Source organism: Macaca fascicularis, chromosome 17, assembly GCF_037993035.2.
Source record: "Macaca fascicularis isolate 582-1 chromosome 17, T2T-MFA8v1.1".
NCBI classification, from domain to species: domain Eukaryota; kingdom Metazoa; phylum Chordata; class Mammalia; order Primates; family Cercopithecidae; genus Macaca; species Macaca fascicularis.
Window position 1 is genome coordinate 35,332,501 of NC_088391.1, and position 21,364 is coordinate 35,353,864.

A 21,364-nucleotide genomic window follows, 5' to 3' on the forward strand; every position below is an offset into this window, starting at 1 on the left:
AACTCTATAAAAAGTTATTTTAAAAGGCATAGCAGTTTTGTATTATTGCATAAATAGATGACTATTTATTAAAAGTCATGCCAACCTAGCTTTGAATTTTTTTATAATGATTGTATCATTTCATGTCAGTATAGTCAGTCACACTCTATTTCATTTATACAAGCAAAAGTAATATGAATCTTGATGTCATCTAGTTATTCAAACCTATTGGAAGGAAAGATGGTTAAAAGAACAGAAAAAAAACAAGGTCCATGAAGGAGTAAATTATATGCATTGAGCAGAGAAACTGGTTGAATTCACAACGCGTATTTCAGAAATATTATTATTATTCATGGCATCATAAAGAAAGTTATATCATTATATAATTAATAAGGCAAAATGAATGATAGCTAGGAAGTTTACTCCATGTGTTTTAAAATCCCTACATACTTTCTGAGCATGCCGAAAAGGAGCAAGAAGTACTGATGGTGATCATGATGATAAAGAAGAATGCAAAGGCACTGCAGAGTTTATTCACTTTCATTTGTCCTTGTATATTAATGACAGATTTTAATATTTTTAATCAGTTGAATTTCCTTAATAATGACAATAGTAAGAGTAATCTGATAACAGAGAAAAAACAAGGGCTTAATCAAAAAGTTAATAAACATTAGATCTAAGGCAATCATATCAACAACCTCTTATTTTATCTGAAAAAAAGAGCTAATTTTTATGAGAGCTAAATGATAATGATTTTTTTTCTACTGAATGATTAAAAGTATAAAACAAAACTGTCAGAAAAAATACCCTCCTTCATTTTATTGGTTAATTTATGCTTGGTTAAATGATTAAATATGAAAAAGTCAGTTTTGTTAACAAATGGTAATGAACTTTTGAACTGCATCTTGAAAACTATAGTATCTTGAAGAAAAACATATTATTATTGATGCTATGTTTTTCAAAGCTTCTAACATAAAAGCAAAACATTACTAATCTCGAGAAGGTAATTAAATCAATTTTTGATTATGTTATTTTAAAAAGAATTTCAGTAATAAAATGTCTGTTGAAAACCAAATGATTTTATTTAAATCTAATATAAAGAAGGATAAACTGAAATGTTTACATTTTTTAAAGATGAAAACAGCACACAAAACGTTGTCTGACCCTTATATCTCTAAGACATGAATAAGAGACTATATCTTTTCAAACAGATTTAAACTTACCTACCCCTTACTCTGAAAGGGTAGGTGAGCTGCTGGAATAACAGACCCGGCTGCTTACTCATTCTTATTCCCAGATTATTGGTAGAAGTAAATATAAACATCAGAAAAAAATTTTAAAAAAATGAATGTGAAACATTTGGCTGTACACATAGTCCAGATTAACAAAATATTTCAGGAAAATCTGCATCATGAAATAGATGTACCAAACCCAACTAAAGAAAGAACCACCACTCTAGAAAGCTGCAACAGTAAAAACAACTGTGAACATCTTTTAAAAATATACAGAGAGCTCTCATTTTGCATGGCTCTGGTACTGTGTCAGCAAAGCTGGGATGTGGGGGGAGCTGTCTTTAATTAATGAGATGCTGCTTCATCTTTCTGATCTCTTGCCTGTTTCTCAGTACTTCTTTTCTGGCATACACTGCTGTCAAGACTTTTTCCAACATTCTTATCCTGATTTGAACACTTTTCAAAAGACAGCTCTCAAACAGTGAAATAAATCTACATTCTGTCACTCCATACAAGGTATTCTGTAGCCAAATTTTCTCTGGATACATCGAGTTCATCCTGGTCACATTTCTTTTAATTTTGGTTTACTCTCTTTTGATATTTGTTAAATTATAAAATTCCTTTAAGATTCAGATTAATTTCAAGTTCTGTCTTTCATGAAATCTCATCTGCTTTTTTAATGGCCCATTTGGCCAAACTGCTATTTTCTCTCTGTTTTTAGACATAAAATATATCTGGTAGATGGATTTTACAAAATGTACAAAATGTCTTCTTACCAGTATTAAAAGTTAGAGTCAGTAAAAGCAGAAGCCACATTTTATCTACACATATATGTATGTGTTATATACGTGTATATATATGTGTATATATGTATACACACATGTATGTATGTATAGATGTAACATATAATGCTCTCACTGACTCTAAACTTTAAATTTCTAAACACTAAGGGGAAACTCACCAGCAGAGCACAATATACACTAAGGAAATTGAAATGTAGCAACAACAACAAAAATGATGGGAGGATTCATTACTCTGTAATAGGTATCTGAGGCAATTGCTATTGAAACTTTCAAGCACCAGCTTGGTGCTCACTTCTGGAATGCCTATGCTTTGGGAAGCTGAGGCAGGAGAATCACTTGAGGCCAGAGATTCGACACCAGCCTGGGCAACATAGCGAGACGCCATCTTTATAAGAAGTTTACAAATTAGCCAGACATGGTGGTGCACCCCTATTGTCCTAGCTACCTGGGAGGCTAAGGTGGGGGGATTGCTTGAGCTTAGGATTTTGAGAGTGCAGTGAGCTATGATTGTTCCACTGTGCTCTAGCCTGAATTACAGAGTGAGACCTTGTCTCAAAAAAGAAAAAGAAAGAAAAAAATTTTTCAAGCAATTTCAGCCTTATTTTCAGACAATTTTTATGTAGCTAGGTATTTTATATTTTTGTAGTCATTTCACTTCAAAGCAATTGTATCTTACACTAATAAAAATTCCCTTCTATTGCTCTTACCAGAACAACACATGATATTGCAGAAATAAAAAGCAATGGTAACAAAAGTAATGTTCACGAAATGACAAATGATTTAACAAAAATTAGAAATGCAAAGATTTTATTAATATGCATTTGAATTAATATTAGGGCAAAAGTAAAATTTATTTTTAAAGGCATTGTAATTTTATAAAAATTGTATGAACAAACATTGACATACCTCTCTTGTGTTTAGCTTTATTTGAGAGTTAGTTTATCAATAAACTGTATCATCTTGACAATACGATGTGCTCTTCAGAGGTTTTTTTTTTTTTTTTTTTTTTTTTTTTTTTTGAGACGGAGTCTCGCTCTGTCGCCCAGGCTGGAGTGCAGTGGCGCGATCTCGGCTCACTGCAAGCTCCGCCTCCCGGGTTCACGCCATTCTCCTGCCTCAGCCTCCCGAGTAGCTGGGACTACAGGCGCCCACAACCGCGCCCGGCTAATTTTTTGTATTTTTAGTAGAGACGGGGTTTCACCGTGGTCTCGATCTCCTGACCTTGTGATCCGCCCGCCTCGGCCTCCCAAAGTGCTGGGATTACAGGCGTGAGCCACCGCGCCCGGCCAGATTTTATTAATATGCATTTGAATTAATATTAGGGCAAAAGTAAAATTTATTTTTAAAGGCATTGTAATTTTATAAAAATTGTATGAACAAACATTGACATACCTCTCTTGTGTTTAGCTTTATTTGAGAGTTAGTTTATCAATAAACTGTATCATCTTGACAATACGATGTGCTCTTCAGAGGTTTTTATATGTGGTTTCTTACTAAAAGAAACATTTAATAGTTTTCATATAAACTTTTACGTTTTAAAATTTGTTGTAAACCTATTTTAAAATAATGCAAAACAATGGACCCAGAAACAAATATATTTGAATCATCATATTAAATCTTCAAATTGTTTAATGTTACACACCATATAATTTATACAAAAGAGATCAAAGTCATGGCCACAGATTAATAAATCTGACAAACTACTAATTATTTTTAAATTCTCTGTAATAACAGTTTACCCAATTTTTTTAAGTTGCATTCTGTTTGTGCCAAGTATAGAACCAGTGACAAGCCTGTAATCCCAGCACTTTGGGAGGCCGAGGCGGGCGGATCACGAGGTCAGGAGATCGAGACCATCCTGGCTAACCCGGTGAAACCCCGTCTCTGCTAAAAAAATACACACACAAAAAAAAGACTAGCCAGGCGAGGTGGCGGGCGCCTGTAGTCCCAGCTACTCGGGAGGCTGAGGCGGGAGAATGGCGTGAACCCATCCGGCCACTGCACTCCAGCCTGGGGGACAGAACGAGACTCTGTCTCAAAAAAAAAAAAAAAAAAAAAAAAAAAAAGAACCAGTGACAAGTACCAAACTTCTAATTTAGGAGAGTAACTATAAACTGGAATAATGATCTACAGAATATTTAATATGTGCACTATCTGAGTTGACACAGTGATATAATATACAGTTAAGTTTGTATTTGTTTTCCTTTTAGAATTTATTATTTTAAATAATTGGTACTTTTTTATTCTCTCAAGATTCTTCCCTTTACCAACAGACATAATTTTCAAAAATACAATATAGCTATTAAGTCTATTATAATTTCAAGAAATCTATACCCAATCTTATTCTCAGACTTCCAAAAGTAAAACTGGGAGAGTATCTGCTACACTAATAAATTTACTTATCTCTAAACAAACTATTACATTTTTTTTTGAGAAAATAGTGGTTATTGTATTCTAAGATCAGTATGTAGAGGTGTGAATTATTATTGTTATTATTTACCACCAGAAATTCACTCAAACTAATTACCCATTATAACATTTTTTCTTTGGATGAAGAAATAAGTAGAACTATTCTGCAGACCTCTAAACACTGTGGAGAAGAAAAGGCCATTTACAATTCCAAGATTTCTGTACTTTCGCACTAAACACAATAATGCCATCTTTTATCACTTATGTACTTTTTCTACACCATGTATTGTCATATTGACATTTAAAAGGAATCTGAACAAGATCTGTCTCATGAAAAACTTAAAAGTATTATTTACTTAAGTCTCTCTTCTCTACAATATTTTAGTTACTAAAAAAACAAAACAAAACAAAAACCTTTACTTAAAATCCTAACTGTCCATAAACCTGGATTTGAGCTGATTCGACTATTCTGTAAATGTGTTGTCTGATGTAAGCTTATTTAAAAATAAGATAGACTCTGTGTTATCAATAATAATGATAGCATTTATCCTGTATTGTACCAGGGGATCTTAAACTTGGTTTTAATTTTTTCAAAAATGACCAACATAGCACTGACTGTGAATGAAGCAAATAACACAGAATGTATATGTGTGCTTTTCTCTAACTATTCCTGCAGACATATTGCACTGGCCAATACATACATGGAAAGATATAAACTGCTTATTATATCACCAGCTATAAATAAGAAACCCATTCTCCATTTACCAAGATACCAACTCAGAGGGTGAGGGAAAATATTTTTTTTTCTAATCAACATTCTTGGGCAAGGGTGGAAAAGGAACCTAATCAGGGCTCAGTCTTGAAATATGTAATCGGAAATAAACTTTTAGTAAAAATATGACTGCATCTTATTTGACGTTTAATGTCAAAATATAAAACCCACATAGTCAGTCACTCTTGAAACACAGAAGTATTATTCAACAGATGAAATAAAGCATGTGGAATCTGTAAGTTAATTACTAAATATTACTACTGCCTATTAACATTTCTGATTTCTGCTTTCAATAGCTAGTCTGCTGAATAGATTGAACTATACAGGGCAAAATCAGAAAACAGCTTCTCATTTTCCCAGTTGGTCTCCTCTTGGCTCTGCGGCATCTTTCTGCCCAGCCCCAATGGGACTGCTTTCTGGAAAAAGGGGCCAGCCCGTCTTGCAGATCATTCCCATTGTTTTCTTTAAAGGATTTTCCTAACAGCTTCCTCTGGCTTAAATCAAGAGAAAACACATTGTCCCTAATAGGGAGCTTTCTCTTTCTACAAGTTTCCTAAAAAAAAAAAAAAAAAAGTTTCTTCTTTCTAAATGAACCACTTGCTTCCCCTTATATGTAGAGACAGGACAAGAGAAGAGGCCACAGGTGAATGGGTGAAAGCTCAGTTAGGCTGTCTCTGAGCAAATCCTTCAGAGATGGAGATGGGTGCAGCCCTCCTCCTTTTTTTTTGAAAAAGTTGGCATGTGGTACTCATATTTTCATTTTTGGAGCCTTTTTCAGAACTCTGAAGAAGACAGGAAAATTGCATTTACCATTTTGTTATATTAGTATTCCAGGGTGGATCAAAAGCTTAAATATAGGGAGAAAATCGAGGATGGTGGAGGGAAAACATTTGGCATTCTCGAAAAATCAAGGTGTGTTGTACCTTTCAGTGACCAAATTATTACTATCAACATATTCCAGTTCCAAATATTGCTGTTTTAAATTACCATTTTTTCTTCAATTAGGTCAAAAATATTTTTTACACTGAGAAATGATGCATTTTTAAAATTATAACCTTAACTTGATTTTACCCTAATGCCTTACTATATATTCTTACATATAGCACAAGCTAACTGCACCTAAAATATAGGAACAGTAATATCTAAACTGTTACATGACAAATAAATTTCATTTGTTTACCTAGGTACCTGTTTGAGAATAATCAATTTATTTTTGCAGAATTGTTGAGGAAGACCAGGCATACTTATGTAAAATAGAAAGATTCTTCATTTGGAGGAAAATATTTTTTATCTTTTACTTCTTCAATAAACAAAATTTGTAAAAGCTCAGATATTAAATTACTATCTCTTTCATAAAGAGACAGAAATTAAAATGATTTGGTGCTAATTTAAAAAGTTTTAACAACTAAATCGAACATTTTATCATTGCCAACATTATGTACATAACACATTGCTAGACACTATAGTTATTCTAAATAATTGGGGCATAGTCCTTGATTTCCCAAAATTTGTATTTTGGTTGAGGGAGTGTATTAGTCAGGGTTCTCTAGAGGGACAGAACTAATGGAATATATATATGTATATATGGGAGTTTATTAAGTATTAACTCACATGATCACAAGATTCCACAATAGGCTGTGAAATTGGAGTCTGATGTTTGAGGTCAGGAAGCATCCAGCATAAGAGAAAGCTGTAGGCTGGGAGGCTAGGCCAGTCTCTCTTTTCACATTTTTCTGCCTGCTTATATTCTAGCTGTGCCGGCAGCTGATTAGATTGTGCCCACTCAGATTAAGGGTGGCTCTGCCTTTCCCAGCCCAGTGACTCAAATGTTAATCTCTTTTGGCAACACTCTCACAGATACACTCAGGATCAATAGTTTGTACCCTTCAATCCAATCAAGTTGACACCAAGTATTAACCATCACAGGGGGTAAGACAAGAAAACAGTAATTATAATATTAAAAATAAAGTATCAAGTGATGGTTACAGACTGATGGTTGAACTTGAAATTTCCAAAGGATAAGATGCTCAGGAAAGATATATGAAGGTATTAAAATCTAAGTTGAGTCAAATGAAGGACAGAATCTAAAAGAAGCACTGAATTTTTAAAATGTGAGAATTTGCATAGGCAGGAAACTATAAGGGATGTTCTAGCACAAAACACTGCCATCGTGCACAAAATTAATAGATGACTCATAAACCAATAAGCATGGCAATGTTCCAATAACATTTTCTTTGTAGACCCTGAAATTTTACATTTATATAAGTTTCACATTTACCATAATTTATTCATTTTTTTGGTATTTTTTTCAACCATATAAAAGCAAAAATCACTCTTAGTTCATTAACCATGCAAAAAAAGGGAGAAGACAGTAGTTTGCTCGTGGTTGTACTTTACATGCTCTGTTTCAAGGACTAGAGTAAATCAGGAAAACCAGTAATGGAATTCTCTAGCAAATTTACAGAAATTTTAACAATTGAAAAAATAAAATGCATGTATTCTTTTTCTATAGCAATATAATACTCTTCCAGAGAATTAGTTGTTTAAAACTATATCCTTGTATTATTTCACGAGGAATATGTTTGTGAATAAGAAGTTTCGTACAGCTCAGCGGGTTTCTTTATTCACTATCTCCTAAGACCAAAATCAAGCTTTTGGCGGCATAAGCTCTTATGTTGACACTCGGGGTAAGAATCCACTTCCTGGTTTACTCAGGTTGCGAGAATCCTTACTGATTCAGGAGTTCCTTACTGATACAGGAGTGAGTTTCCCAATTTCTTCCTCTCTGTTAGCCAGGAGCTGCTCTTAGTGACCACCTGCATCTCTTCTTATGCGGCCATCTTGAAATCAGCAGAGCTGTGTAAAGGCCGTCTTATGCTTTGAATCTCTCTGCCTTCTTCTGCTTTCCTCATTTCACCAGCTACAAAAAGTTTTCTGCTTCATAGGATTTATGTGACTGGATTATACCCACCAAGATAATCTCTCTATTTTAAGGTCAACTCTATTGTTTAACATAACAATCGTGAAAGTATATGTCATATTGACAGGTTTTGAGGATCTGAGCATAGAATCCAGGAGCAGGGGAATTTTAAAATGTTGCCTCCCACAGCATGTATTTCAGAGACATAAATAGAGGGAATATAAAGTAGGCAGACACATTGACAGGAAGGATTAACACATGGAAGAAGCCGAAGTGCACCATTAACACAAAGGATATTACACATTTTTGTCAGTTGTCTAATGTCAAAAGAAGAAATAAAAATATGAGCAGGTGAAAAGTTCTTCATGTCTACAAATTAACACAAATTTATGGTTCTTTTTATTAGGGCTATCGATTAAATCACCCTAAAACTTATAGGTGTAAAAATAATCAGTTGTTACGCTCACGGATTCTTTGGGTCTGGAGTTCTGACAGGCTGTTCTGGGGATAGATTGTGTCTAAGCTATGATATCTGAGGCCTCAGCTGCAAGATTTGAAGATTAGGGTTTGGAATTATTTGAAGATTTGTTTACCAATGTGTTTAATGTTTGATGCTGGCTGTCAGCTGGGACTCTTGGCTGGCGACCTATAAGCAGTCTCTCCATTTGGCCTGAGCTTCCTTACAACATGGTAGCTGTGTTTCAAAAGTAAGCAAGTCAAGAGGGAGAGAACTACATAAAATCCACATTGCCTTTTATAACCTAGCCTTGGAAGTCACACTGTGTCGCTTCCCCTGCAATGGAAAAATGAGTTGTTTCACTGGGGCAAGAGAAGAGCAATCATATTCACCTCTTAAAAACCAGATGGCCAAGTTCTAGAAGAGCACAAGGGACCATAAATATTGCAGTGGGAACTTTGGAAAATAAAATCTGCTACATTTGTTGTTTGGGAAGCAGCAGTATTTTTTAATCACACTAATATAATTTGAAAAATGATAAACTAATAAGAACAAATTTTACTATAAAATAGCAATGTTTACAACAAAAGTGAATGATGAATATATTAAAAGTTTTTTGAAATGTGTATGAACACTAGAGCATTTGGTGCAGCCATAAAGATTACAGTTAAGGGAAAGTTTGAAAAGAGATTCTACCATTAAAATAAATGTCTATAATAACAACAGATTTGTTTATATGGTAATGCTTTTAATGTTGATCATGGGACATATTTCTAGATTTTCTCATATTTTAACTAAGAGTATTAAAATATGCTATTTTTATTGATATAAGTAATAAAATTTTTGAGATTCTGAAGACACATTTTTTCTTCCCTTTTTGTGTAGGAAAAGCTCTTCCCCAAATGCATAATTCTTTTGATCAGAATCACTCAACAGGTGTGTGACTTTTTTTTCCTTTTTCCTTTTATGTAGAAAATCCTTGAAAAAATATCTTACATGATGAGCATGCAACAGCTAGACTATAAAAATCTTAACTTGTTATAGCCAATAGTGTTTGCTACTGGCTATAGAAGGACAATTCATCCACTTTCTGTTCAATGGAAATTTACTCAGTCTTCTAAGTAATTTTCCAATCAAAGAGGATAATATATTACCCCACGAACCAAATGTAGACCACAAATTGTTTAGAGGAAATAGAACCCCACAGCTCTAAACAACTAGAAAATAATAATTTCTGGTTTAAAAGAATCAGCGGAAAGACAATTTTTATAAATGAAACAGTGTCTAGGACTGTCGTTTCACTTGGTATTTGAAGAGAAATACAAAACACAAAAATAAAGTTAATTAATAGTGAATTCAAAACATATAATGAGTTGTAAATTTTACATACATAGTAGACATTTACTTAAGTGTACATTTATATAAGAAGCTCAATTAAATAATCAGTTCAGAATCAAATTTTAGTTTAACTCACAAAGGAATTGTGGAAAGATTTTTTTCCTTAAACTGTAATCTGTGTTCCTATTTCTCCATATGTAGCAAAGTATATTCTGCTCATCTGCAACCATTATGACCTTGAGATGTCTTTTCCTTGTTTAAGACTCTCAGTTTTAATATTTATTTAGACAAATAATAAGCATAGCATTTAAGAACATGAATTATATTCATTAAAACTGTTATTGTTAAAGCTGTTCCTAACATGATCTGTAAGGTGCACTCAACATGTAAAACTAAGTTTGGTTGTGCTTAGTCATGGTGTGATAAGTATCTGTTGTTTTTACACGCTAATACACTTAAACACCAAATCTTCAGATAATTAATATTAATCTATTCATTAGAATTGTCAATTTTATTAATTATCACATAAAGTTTGTTACCAGTTATCTATTTATGATTAGGGCATTTCAATTTCAGGCGTCTCTGGAATTCTCTTCTGGTGATTTCCACATGGCTCTTCTAATTATATCAATCAAGTTTGCTTAAAAGTTTTAAGACACACCATGTATCAAACTCCAGTATTTTTAATCCTTTCCATTTATTTTTCTTCATAACACTTTTTTCTATTTCAAATATTAGATAATCATTTATGAATTTATTTATTTTATCAGTCCTTCCTCAACGTATAAGGGAAAGGTCAATGAGAGCAGATAATTTGGTTCTTATGTTTATTGGTCCTCCTGTTCCTCCAATGACTTTAAGAGTGGCTAGTAAGTAGAGGGAATTCAACAAATATTTGAGGGAGGAAGGAAGGAAGGAAAGAAGGAAGGAAGGAAGGAAGGAAGGAAGGAAGGCAGGCAGGCAGGCAGGCAAAAAGGATGGAAAAGAAGGAAGGAAGGGAGGAAGGGAGGGAGGGAGAGAAATTCATACCTCAACGTTGTAGGAAAAATTCAATGACAACTGCTGTGCAATTGTGTTAATGATAAATAATGCTGCAAAAAACATACATAAAATTAAATATATATAAACATACACATACACATACATACATTATACACATATGACAATATACATGCATACATTATAAATACATTATATGTATGTATACATTATATTCATATGTACATAAACACATACATTAAATATACATATATAATAAATAGAATTTTAGTAAAGTATATAAAGGTATTGTATAGTATATGGGGACATGGGGTTAAAAAAAGAAAACATGTAATTATAGGGTTCTGGGGTTCATACCTGTAGTCCCAGCATTTTGGGAGGCTGAGGCAGGTGGACCACCTGAGGTCATGGGTTCGAGATCGGCCCAGCCAACATGGAGAAACCCCGTCTCTACTAGAAATACAAAAATTATCCATGTGTGGTGGTGCTTGTAATCCCAGCTGCTCTAGAGGCTGAGGCACGAGAATTGCTTGAGTCGGGGAGGCAGAGGTTGCATTGATCTGAGATCGCTCCACTGCACTCCAGCCTGGGTGACAGAGCAAGACTCCCTCTCAGGAAAAAAAAAAAAAAAAAGATTAAATTATACACAAATAATTGACTTTATTTACATTATTGTCCATTTTATTACATAGACATGTAATCAGTCTGAAACAAGAAATAGAAACATGTTTAAACCAGACTAATATAGGAAAAAGGCATCATACAAAAGACAAAAGATTATATTGGAAACGTACCTGGATGTTTCACAGAACCCAAATCAGTGACAAAAAGAAAAGTCAGTTACACATGATTGTGAACCAAGAAATGGGAAGAAAGTCAAGAACCAAGATAGGAAAAGAAAGAGTTGTGTAAAAGACTACTTGTTTTCCTATTAGATTTTTTCTTAAACAATCTGTAGTCTGGCTTCAACATAACCTTTCATTTGTAATTATGCTTTCCATCTGTCTGAGGCAACAAGGGATAGGTTTACTCCCTATTTCTCTTTTTGAGCAAATTTGTTATACTTCACTATGCAGATAGAATAAAACTGTCCCAGAGAATGGCCCTGACTGATTCAGTCTATGCTACAGATATTCACAAAGTCACTGAGTATAATGGAACAGAGAATTGTTTCAAACAATGAAAAAGTTTCATTTATACTGGGGCAAATGCACTTATATTCATGTTTTAGTATATTATATTGAACTATAGAGATAGTTTATTCCATTCTCCTCTAAGTGCTATACATCTCCATCTGAGGTGAGGAAACTAGCTTATTACATATGACTGAATTATTGGGTCTTACATACTCACAAAATATAGTTCTCCATACTCCTAGTCCAGTTAAAACAAACACTGTTAGCCTCTCAAAATAATCTTCAAATACTTAGTTTGATTTATCTCTGTATTAAAGAAAGTGATTGCTAGGTACAACATCTTACCCACACATCAAAATATTGAAATCAATGCCTATTATCTTTTCTTTGCTTCAATTTACCAGTCCTACATTTTTGGGGGCAGGGGAAGTCAAAGGAGTAGATGAGATAAAATAATAAATAAAATTCAAGTCAGAAATTAGTTATGAATTCCATTTTCCATGCTTATTTGTTCTATTTTTATATAAAATTTGAATCAAACTCTCAAAAATTCTCAATTTGTTATATGTAAAATGAAGATATATATATCAATTCTGTGTCCTTGAAGTTTGAAAGCTGTAATCTGTCAAATAACTGTAATATATTTATACTATTTATCTCATTAATGATCAAACATTACTGCTGACTGTAAGTTATTTATATATTACTTTATTTTCATAAATAAGAATAGGAGAATTAAGTCTTTATAACTTTTTTTATGTAAAATGATAACATATCCAAAACTGCTATAGTTTTACCTAACCATATCGACAAGTAAAGATATGTTTAATAGTATATTACATTTAATATTATAATATTTTAGTTACAAAAGGGTTTTTTTTTTTTTTGTAAAAATGTGACAAGAGCAATCAGATTAATTTGGTGATTTTTAAGTACTAACTAGAAGGTAGCTATCTCTTTCTTTAACATGTTCATTGTACCTATTTGCTTTTAATCAGTAAAACTATCTAAGTAACTATTAAAGCGTTTGTACTGGTCTTCTTCCAAATAGATAGTCCTAGTAATAATATTGCCAAGAAGGGGAATTCAAATTCCATTATCTCCCGTTATCTTACAAGGCATTTTACTTCTGCTAGTTTTAATTAAGTTAAAATCTGTTTCACTTGCATTACTGATTAAAACTAATTGAGTTTGTTGCTTAATCCTATCAAGAAAATCTTCTATTGCTTAAACCAGGTTTACTTTCAAATGGAATTGTTCTAGAGAGGAAGTGTCTACAATATTAGGACTAGATTTTATTTCATCAATTTTATTAATGTATTTTCTGGACATATTCCAATTAGGAAAATTTCTTACATTCAAATCCTAGAGAACATTTTCTGTACATTTAGACAATAAGAATTGTTTAACAGTAATAAGATTTAATCTTTGCAATTTGATGAAAAGGTTGGCGTAATTAAAAAAATCCATTTTGGGTTGTTTCAATTCAGAGAGTAAAGATTGGTCTGCTACATCCTTTATTAACCTATTTTAAAAAATTGTATTATTGTGATTTAAAATCAATGATTATTAGTAAATGTTTAAAATCTTAAATTAAAAAATATTACATATAATATTAACTATTTTATATAATATGTTATAAACATGTCTATAATGCTGCATGAACCAGGGAAGAAATAAAATAGGGAACTGTTATTTTTTTCTTATTCTGAGTTATAAAAAATAAGGCCTTAAAACCAACAAAGGCAGTTCCAAATTTACAATTGATGCTGTTTTACAAATTTTCCTGCTCATGTAGCTCAGCTATTGTACTGGAGCCAAATTTCATAGGAGCTCTTTTAATCTTCTGCAACCACTGAAAAGATGGCAAGAATATAATCCTCAAAGCAGAGTAGAGTTAGTATAAAGCACAAGTCCCAAAACTCACTGTTCCATGGCTCACAGTAGGCTGAAATAAGCACTCACTCTTGAGCTTCTTTTGCTGTTAGCTGTCTCCGAGAGCCGTTATACTTTCGGCAGAAAATATAATTTGTAAGTAGTCAATGGAGAATAATAAGATCTAATTCAGATTCTTGCAAGCTAATACTAATGTAATTTTCCTTTTATGATTATGGTAGTATATTTTAAAAAAAAGATATAGTGATATCTTGGCAGTTTGGGATTGGACACTCAGTTTTAATGCCCCAAAATGTTTATGACTTATAGTCATTTGGTATATTACTGAGAGATGAATGTGAGTTTTGTGTAACCAGCTAATTATATAGCTCATATAATGCAATGAAGTGTATTTATTTTTACATTGACATTGATCTTTTTAGAGTGAACACAATTGAGTTTTTTTTTAGTTAAGACATATTCTCCCAGAGAAAGTCCATTATTAATGTTGATAATGTACGTGATGAGCACATGGCAGAAAAATTAGAGAATGGAATCTCTCATTTGGTAGAGGTATGGCATGATTATACCCACTCTGTGCTCTAAAAGAAAAGAAGGAAAACTGACTCAAGAAAGTTTTAGAGATTGTTGTACGGCAATAACTTCAAATGTGGCTATATAGAAGATTTTTTTTTAATCTCTTGAGAATATAAAGGACTTACTCTAATGCTTAGACAGTGAGAAAAGCAGTAGATTAAATGCAGAGGTGAGTGAGTACACTAGTGTAACATCTCATCTTCAGTGATGTTTGTTATAAATTGGATTTTTTTAATGCAATAATCTGTATTGTGGGAAATACCAAGAATATTTAAAGACTGATCATAATGAAAATATCGTCAAAAAAGATAATTATACATTTTTAAAGTGACATCTAAGGTTGGATAAAACAACAATAGATTTTTTTTTTTTTTTTTTAGTAGAGATGGGAGGCTGAGCCAGGAGGATTTCTTGAACCCGGGAGGCAGAGATTGTTCTGAGGTGAGATTATGCCATTGTACTCCAGCCTGGGCGACAGAGTGAGACTCCATCTCACCAAAAAAAAAAAAAAAAAAAAAAAAAAAAAAAAAAAAAGGGATGGCGACTTGCTAGTTATTACTGTTATGTTTTTTAAAGTGAGAAATTTAGGGTACCAAAAGAACATACTTTTGGTGGGAGGTGGTATTCGCTTTCCATCCCAAGAGGTTAAGAAAGGTAGTGACAAAAGAGAAGAACTTGTTCATATAAAGCACTTTCATCAAGTGGCAAAAGAATGAGCTTGAAAATTGCCCATGAACAAAGATCTTTCTCACATAGTTATTTTAATATATATGTATACAAATAATGACGTTTGATACAAATCAAATGATCATATATGCAATACGTTCTTTAAAGATATAATTATACAAATTAACAATTATTAAGCAATCATAAAAACAGTGTGTGTTTTAAAATAAGCATCTCTCAGCTTTTTGAAAATTTTAAAAAATATATTTTCAGATTTTGAAGAAAATACTAAAAATGTAGAAAATTTAAATGGGCTTATTAAAATATAAATTTTGGTTACTTAATGTAAATAAACCATTTATAAACAATTGTTCAAGTGTCACTTTCTATGTTAAACTTATCTAATTTGTCATTTTGCATTCTAAACTGCAGTTCGATTTGAAATATTTAATTCATTCTTAAATAATACAGACATTATAGATATAAGTACATCTCTTAAATCAGTGTCAGAAATATAATTATTAGTAGTTACATATCTAAATTAATCCTTATTTTTCTGTAGAACCTGATTTGTAAAGAAAGTATTTCTTCAGACTGGTAGTGCTCTAATGTTTCTGTTACATTTCTCAGAGCCATCATAGCTAGATAATTCCTTATGTATCAGTGAATGACAATAATCCTGTGTTGAATTTCAATATCTCCAGTTCTAAGTAAATCAGTGGAGAGTAAAGATCTATACTAGATGTACTTTCCTTCAAGCAATGCCTTACACTACAGTCATTCAAAACCTCAGAGACGAATGGCTCAGCAGTATCTGGCTCAAACTGGCAGTATGCCCGTAGCAGCATTAACTTTTGATTCTTGCTGGTGCTTGTTTTTTATTTTTAATATTACACATGAGTGTCAGAATTCAGACTGTCATGTAAATGGTAATACCCAAACGTGATGAGACCCATGAGTCTTCATTTCCCCTACCCCTCATTAAGCATACAACTTATCTTTAAGATTCATGGTGGACAAATCATCCCTTCATAATTTTTATGCATTTTAAGGGGATGATGAAACGAAAGGGGGGAACACCTTTAAAAGGTTTGAACCTGTGGCTTTTTCCTGTGTTTCCCAACAGAATTGAGTTTTAATACTTGCAGATTTTGCTGTGCATCCAAAAATAAATCCAAATACTGACAGCACTCATCATGGATCCTTGATCTCAGTAATGAAAGGATGAGTAAATGTCAGCATTCCTAAAAATCTATTTTTTTTTTTAATGCTAGAGGTCAAACAATAATTTGCACTAGCATTGAGAGAAATATTTCCTGGGATGATAAGCAGGGAGTCATGTCTATAGTAATGTCTATGGATATATTTGAATGTATATAATTACATGAGAAATTAAATATAGTAACACATGACTCACATAAACTCAGCTTAAATATAGTTCTAGATAGTGAAAATAATTGTTTTAATATCCCTTTACTATAACATAAACAATATTCTTGTAACATTATTCCATCATTCACTTGAAAGTTTTTCTTTTTAATTTGAAGAGAATTCTAATAAGTTTAATAATTTGATTTCCAATCACATAAGCATGATAGGAACACTTTTTTAAAAAAAGCAAGAAATGCTAGTACAAAATAACAATATCATGAATGTGAGCATTGGCAACAAAAATAGGAGAGCACAAAAACACAAAAAAAGCAACAATCAGATAATCTTGCACGAGATTAAATGGTCCTGAATCACTCAGTAGATCTCATGGGTATAACTGCAGGAATTTCCAGAGACTTGCATAATTGTTTCTCATTGTGAGAATATTCAAGAAAAACTTAAGCATTTTTTTCTTGAACAAAATGAGAGAAATATACAGCTCTGTCTCTGTGTTTATGTATGTGTGCAGTTTACATAATGGAAATAGGTTTTCTTGTTAATGTCTCCTGAATTTGACATAAGTATTAAAGTATATATCTTACTAAGGAATATTAAATAGAAAAGCATCCAAAGCAAAAAAGGGAAGCAGGGCAAAATTTTCTTAAAACTGATCTGCAGAAAACAAATTGTGAATTTGGAAAAGAACTTTCCATTTTATCTGTGATGGTCTGCAAGGAGTTTCTACATTTTTTAATTATCCCAGGGAAACGGTAGAATCATCCATAAAAACTGATTGTTTAATAATACCTCAGCGATTGAGGGAAAATACATTAAATGACTACTTCTGAGCACTTTCAAGAGAGACTGACTAATGGGTGAATGTCTTTATAATGCAATCTTCTGAGGAAAAGACATCCTGAGCTGTGGATATATGTTGTTTTGATATTAAAGTACAAGAGAGGTAGAATGAACATTGATAGAGTTATCAGCTGAAGAGCAAGATCCTGGAGAGAAGTGATTTCTTAGAAAATTTCAAGACAATTTCAGTGTTGTCATAGAAATCTCTGTAACAGAAATCCACATCAAGATTGCCTCATACAACTATTAAATAGGATGCCTAAGGAAGGCTTCAGGCATTGTTCAACCATAGGGAACAAATGATACGATCAGGACTTTCTTGCCATTGCTTTTTTGTCATCTTTTGGTCCTGCCTTTTTCTGCATATTAGTTTCATGTTTTTGTGTTGTGTCTTCATCTACATTGTAATGGAGATAGTTACTTGAAGCTCCTCTAGGTGAAGACAATACATGTTTCTAATAATAGGTCCTCAAACGCAATAGATGTTTTATTAATTGGATCCAGCAGAACCAATTGGAAGGAATTTTCATTCGCCTGGCAATAGTTATGTCTTTATCTGAACAAATCACTATGATACAATACATATGAAACCATGATTAGATAGTAGAGTTAAGTGCTTACTCACTGAATGTATTTGAGAACAGAGTAGTCTGAATGATGCTCCACCAGGTCTACAAATAGAAAAGGTACAATTTTCTAAAAGAAGAAATCCTGGGCAAATGTTAACTTTGTGCAGTTCATAGTCACTTGAGGAAATGGTTCCCAGGGGAAAATAATAAACAAGTAAGAGCTTCAAATGCAAGAGACAATATCTGAGGATCACCAACGTATATCCTACAGAAGATACTGACAGACCAAGTAGGTCTGATAATGTATAAGAAAAAAAAAAAAATTAAATAAGAAGCAATCTGTTGGAACCACTGAATCTCTAATCAACAAATTTTACTACAAGGACAGTTACTATTACAATTCACTGATTTTTTTGAGCATTTCTGCTATGTCCAGTGTATTATAGACTTCATCTCATCCAATTTTAAACAGAAACTCAATCAGATCAATTTTATTACCCCTATGTAATGAATGGGGAAGACTGAAACTTAGTTTTATTAACTTGCCAAAGTTCGTAGCTACTAGAAGCAAGACTGAAGATTCGCAGTCTAATTTGATTCCAAATGCCATGTTCTTAACTAAATAGCACATTACATTTTTAGTTCCTCAAAACAAGAACTGTGCTTTCTAAAATCTGTATGCTCAGTGCTTATAATTTCATTTGGCATACTGTATGTGAATATGTGTTTATTCAATGACTACATAAATGTGGATCTCCCAGTTTGGAAGCCTCAAACTTTCTCCTTGACCTATCTCTCCAGCATGAGGCCTCCTGAGAAGAAAAGTAGCATTCTGACCTTCTCTATCTATAAACCAAGAGAAGGAAAGCAGAACATATATTGTTTTGTAGAATACTACTGGATTCATTTAACATTTTATTTAAAAACAGAAACTGAGCTCCTAAGAGCTAAGTACTGCTTTGAGCCTTAGGATCAAAGTTGTTTGAGTAAGGAATATAGTAAGTGCATTGACCAAAACTAGGGCAAAGGCAATAAGGCACACAGGTGGTTAGAAGAGGGAAGGTAAGTAGTAGCATTACATGGGATCTACTACATGAACATTTAGCCTTGATCCATAATTGCCTTGAAATTTTCAATGCTTATTCAAAAAGAGTTTTCTTAACCTTGCTTTTTCAAAGCTAATTTAATAGTCTCATTTTACTCTGCAGTTAAACGTTTAACTCATTTTATTTTATCAACACAAGCATCAGAACAAGTCTTTTGAAAATCTGAGCTGGAAAATAATCAACATGAATTTAGATAGTAGTACACATATAAAAATAAAAATCCCACTTAACATTTACATAGAGGTGAGTAAGATTTGAACTGTTTAAACAAACTCAGTTTAAATGTTAGCACACTGGATAGAAAGAGGAGAAATGTGAGTTCTACTTATTTTTTCATTGCTAGATTTCTACTGACAGAAGGAAAAAAGTATTATTTTGTTTCCATCTGTAAAGAAAAAACTGATATTTTTTTAAACTGCCATACTATCTAATGAATTAAGAAATGAATTAATAATTTAATTTCTTTGGGGACTACAAAATATTACATCATTTATTTATTAAAGAAAATGCATTTGGCCTAGGAAAATACAAATTGACATAACGAAAATAAAATATGAATTATATCAATGTTCTTTTGTAACTTTCTCAAAGTATGATACTTGAGAGAACCTCTTGATGATATAAACTGTAAAAACTGTTAACAATAAATTAGCACATAATGATTTTATAAGCATAATCAAAACAATTAGAATCTTCAAAATATATTTATCTTAAATATCAGAATCTTGTCTGGCAAACTTACTTACTTTATTTAGTGAAACCACAAAAGGCCTGTTTAGCTAACTAACGAAACTTCAGCCAGATGCTGTTTAAATTACCACTTACTTCTCAGTTAGTGAAATCTAAATAAATGCTTCTTAGTGACTTATTGTCATGGTTACTATTTTAAACTTAACCGTCAAGTGTGTTTTTAATTAAAAAAAGACTTTATGTTTAAATATGTGCTCAACATATTCTACTACCATGTAAGAAAATTCATGGTAAGATTACAGTTCATATAATATACTATACTTTCATAAACCTAACATTGCACTGATTATTGTATCTCAAAAGTAAATTTTATACTGTAAGATCCCTATATATCCCAAAAATAAGTCTGAGCAAAAATAGCATTAGAGTTTGGAAATCTGAATTCAAGGGGGTTATCTCCATTGCTTATTAATGACATTTTGCAAACCATTGAGCTTCATCTTCTTGACCTAGAAAATAATAAAATAATACTTAATTCACAAAGGTTTACTAAGAAGTAAATTGACAACATAAATGAAAATGCTTTGTAAATTTCTAAGTATATTATGACTGTATCGGATTATTATTTTCCCAACCAAGAAGCTGAGCATTTATTTTTCTCTTCAAAATTAGTTCCTGGCATATAGGTGGCATTTGGTTGAATGTTAAATGAAAGTCTCCTAACAGAATAAATTCTAAATGAAGCTCTCCAATACATATTACACACACACACACACACACACACACACACACACACATTGTTTTTGACCACTCATGCATGTCAGTTTTCTAAATATTTAAGTGTACCATCTATACGGCAAACCAACAGTTAACTTTAAAGATTATAAGAAAAAAATATTGAAGAAAATAAAAGGTTACTGCAGAGCAGTTGATCCATTCTGTCAAAATGCCAGATGTCTCTTACTCTTTGCTTCTGGATATTATTAAAACTGGCTTCAAGGCTTCTCTGTCTATCTTTCCCTCATTTTCTTTCTCTCTCCTTGTCCCAATCAGCATGCTGTCTGCATTGTTCAATTACTGGACCAATGTAACTTCCTGTCCTCCTCTGCCCAACCACTTTCACAGCAGCACTAACAGATGCTATCATTAAGACCCTCAATGGGAAATCAGGAACTAAGTATATTCTTCACCCTTCTTGCTTTACAATTTTATTTAAAAAGATAAGCCATCTGCTTTAACCTTCTTAAAATTGCAAGTTTCTTTGTAATGTCAGTACTACATTTTCTTAATTTTTATTAATAATAAATAAATATTTAACTTCCCATGTCAGATGTTTAATTTTATGAAGCTATTTCATGGCACTAAATGTAGTCTCAGCCTCACAAGCTGGTGTCATTTTCTAGAAATAATTTTGTATTTTAATTATACACACATGTATGTGTTTGTGTGTGTGTGTGTGTGTGTGTGTGTGTGTGTGTGTGTGTGTGTGTAAAAACAATAAGGATTATGCTTGTCAGATTTACCATATTCGATACTGGCAAAAAATACACTTCCAATAAATTATATTGTGGAATAGTTCTGAAAACA

The 21,364-nt window shown here is 32.4% G+C and overlaps 1 long non-coding RNA gene across 11 annotated transcripts in view; it reads right to left on the reverse strand.

Annotated features, from left to right (window-relative positions):
- The window catches only part of LOC123569795 (uncharacterized), a 127,045-nt gene that overhangs the window by 3,966 nt on the left and 101,715 nt on the right, over positions 1–21,364 (reverse strand). For 3 of the 11 annotated variants that reach the window (XR_012426672.1, XR_010582610.1, XR_010582607.1), the window contains 3 exons: positions 11,267–11,362; positions 10,940–11,001; positions 3,410–3,507 (listed from right to left, as the gene is read on the reverse strand). The exons of 2 other annotated variants lie outside the window; for them this stretch is intronic. This is a non-coding gene — a long non-coding RNA (uncharacterized lncRNA). 6 more of the 11 variants (XR_010582608.1, XR_012426674.1, XR_010582609.1 and 3 more) reach the window with 6 other exon arrangements.